Source organism: Geospiza fortis, unplaced genomic scaffold (assembly GCF_000277835.1).
Source record: "Geospiza fortis unplaced genomic scaffold, GeoFor_1.0 scaffold1047, whole genome shotgun sequence".
Taxonomy (NCBI): domain Eukaryota; kingdom Metazoa; phylum Chordata; class Aves; order Passeriformes; family Thraupidae; genus Geospiza; species Geospiza fortis.
The window spans coordinates 465,923-468,590 of NW_005054589.1; the positions used below are offsets into that span (position 1 = coordinate 465,923).

At 53.6% G+C, this 2,668-nt stretch overlaps 1 protein-coding gene across 1 annotated transcript in view; it reads left to right on the top strand.

The window, feature by feature from the left end:
- ZYX (zyxin) overlaps nucleotides 1-2,668 on the top strand; it is a 12,239-nt gene continuing 9,571 nt past the window's right edge. Inside the window, exon 1 of the mRNA XM_031064427.1 lies at nucleotides 1-28. The gene's annotated coding sequence lies outside the window, so the exon portion shown is untranslated. The remainder of the gene's footprint in view (nucleotides 29-2,668) is intronic.

Below are 2,668 nucleotides of genomic sequence, written 5' to 3' on the forward strand. Positions count from 1 at the left end.
CGGGGAGGCACTTCCCGCTCCCCTTGAGGTGAGTCCCTAAGCTCGGTTTGGCGACGAAGCCTTTTTCTTCTCCCCAGGGGTGGCGCCGAGGGGTGCGGATTTCCTGCCGCTCCCTCCCGCACGGCTCTGCACCTCGGACACAGCCCTTCGCTCCTGGTGCTGGCTCGGGGGGGAGGTGGTGCTTGGCCCTCCACAAAAAAAGCAGGTTCGTGTGTGTCTGTGCGTGTGTGTCTGTGCGTGTGTGTATGTGTGTATGTATGTGTGTGGTGACTTTTCTGCCCTGCCGGTAGAATGAAGGCGATTCGGCGCTCCCGCACAGCCCCAGCAGCGGGGGAGAAGGAGGGGGTGCTGCTGCCGGGCTCTGCTCGGGACAAGCTCTCTTTTGTGTGAGCTTGGATGACCGAGACACCTCCCGAGCCTTTTTCCAGATGTGCTCGAGAGAGGAATCTAGGGCCCTTTGTGCATGAGATTTGCCTAATTTATGAGTTTCTGGCTCCCTGGGAGTGCCCTGAGAAAGTGTTTGCAAAGTCGTGGAACTTTCTAACGTTTTAAATATGTTTGCATAGCGTTTTGGAGTTTTTCTTCCCGGTTTTTCTTCCCTCCCTTGCTTAGGGAGGAGGCAAGCCTGTCGTCTGTGAGAGAAGTTAGTAGCTCCGAATAACCCCCTCCCCCAGCCTGGTCGCTCTGAGGCTTTACCTTGCAGCTTGCATGGCTGATAGACTTTGCTCTCTTTGAAGCTTTGTAACTTCGGGGCAGGCTGGGAGAACTTTCTGGATGAAAAGCAGCATAACTCCTGAATCCGTTTAATCTGTTCTTAATATTCTTGTTTGTTTGCGGGTATTTTTTGTATTGGTGGAGTTTCTTGGTTGTTTTTGGTTTGTTTTTTTCTCCTCTGACTCTCCTCAGTTGGGAGGAAGTTGGCCCATGGGGAAGTGTAGATGTGATGTGTGGAGCTATAGGGGCTCCCAGCGTGGCTGCAGCTAAACTGCTCTTAGCAACAGAAGTGAAAAATGTCACTTGACTGGCTGCTTTTTCAGGTTCCTCCTGCTTTTGCTACCACAGGAAAGGAGCAGGGCTGTTCAGAGTGGTGTCATGGCATCAGAGAAGTGAAAGCTGTCGGGATATATAATAGGTGGGAGACCCACCATGAGACCTGGGAATTGACCCTCTTGCTAAAGGAGGTGTCCCTTGGTTCTGTCCTCCTGCTTCTTCCTGCTGTCAGAAAGAAGCAGTGTATGAGTCAACGTAGGTATCCTGACTGTGGCCTTTGGGGGCATCTTTCTTCATAGCTCCACTTGAGTCATCCTAAATGCTGTTAGAGCAGGTAGAAAAATCTCTCCCCTCGGGGTAAATGTGAGGATGAGAAAGATTTGAGATTAGTTCTGTTGGCGTGACACTCCCTCTCCCACAGCTCTCACAAACTGCGCCACAGGACCTGTGTGAGCTCTGTGTTTCTGCTAAGGCTTAGATGGCTTTGGCAGCACCCCGGGGCTGGAGGGGGTGACTCTTTGCAAGGCCAGGCTTTCTCAGCCGGTTTGGTCTGTGTGTGGGTGGACTGATAACCAGCAGTGAGGATGAGCAGGGGCAGCTGCTGGGTGGAGACAGCCCTGAGCAGCAAGTGCCCTAAGTGCGACACAGCGTACAGGGAAATGGGCTTCTTTGGGTTCGGGGAGATGGCAGCTGCTGGTTGCAAAACCAGTGGGTTTTTTGTGGAGCAGCCAATGTCTCCAGACTGTGTGTTGACTAACCCTGTGATTAGAAGTGACATTGTCACTGTAGTTTTCTGCCCACAATCCTGTCAAATCTGGTAGAACTACTGCCAAGTGGTTCATTACACCCTAGTGAAATAATGGAGAATGAGGCAAAAGTCTCTAAAGAAAGGCTGGGGGTGTTTTTAACAACTTCTGAAGCTTGGTGGGAACTGCAGGATGGAGGGAGTTGGTCAGTCCCTTCTGACTGGCAAGTCTGATGACCCCTAGAAGTTTGGAGGAATGAGGACAGACCTTGCTAATTACTCTTCTGCCTTGGCCCTTTCCAATTCTGAATCCAGGGGGAATGCTCAGCACAGCTTTTTGGCTCCTGCTTATTGTTGTGGCCTCATTCTCCTTTTGAAACTCCCAGAAGAGTTGTCCAAGTGTATGCATCTTATCAGCACCGCACAAAGGGAAGGAAAAGTTCAGCAGCATGGACTTTGTTTGTCTGTGTTGCCACATGCTTATGACCCGGGGAAGGCTGGGACAGGTTGCTGCTGTATTGTGCCACACTGCACTGAGCCGTGGGAGCGCTTAGAATGGGGCAGGCAGTTCTTAGCAGCAGCCAGGGGTTATCGGGGCTGGGCGGATGTTTGTGGCACCAGGGCTGTCTGTGGCAGCAGCTGTTATTGTCCGTGGCAGAGGCTGGCAGCGCGGAGGGGCACTGATTCGGACATGCCAACGCGAAAAGCTGGCACGGAGCCCCTGTGCTGACGGCAGCCCTATTGTGCTGGGTGTTAGGAGGGCTGTGGGCATGCCAGGCTTTACAACAAAGCGTCTGGCTGCCTGGAGGCTTCTAGCACGGGTGAGCTTGCTGGCCTGGATCGCAGGACCGGGGCAGTCCTCAGGATGCGCCTTTCCTCAGGACAGCCCCCTGCCCCCCACAGCCGGCCCGGCCGGGCATCCTGCGCTCGCTG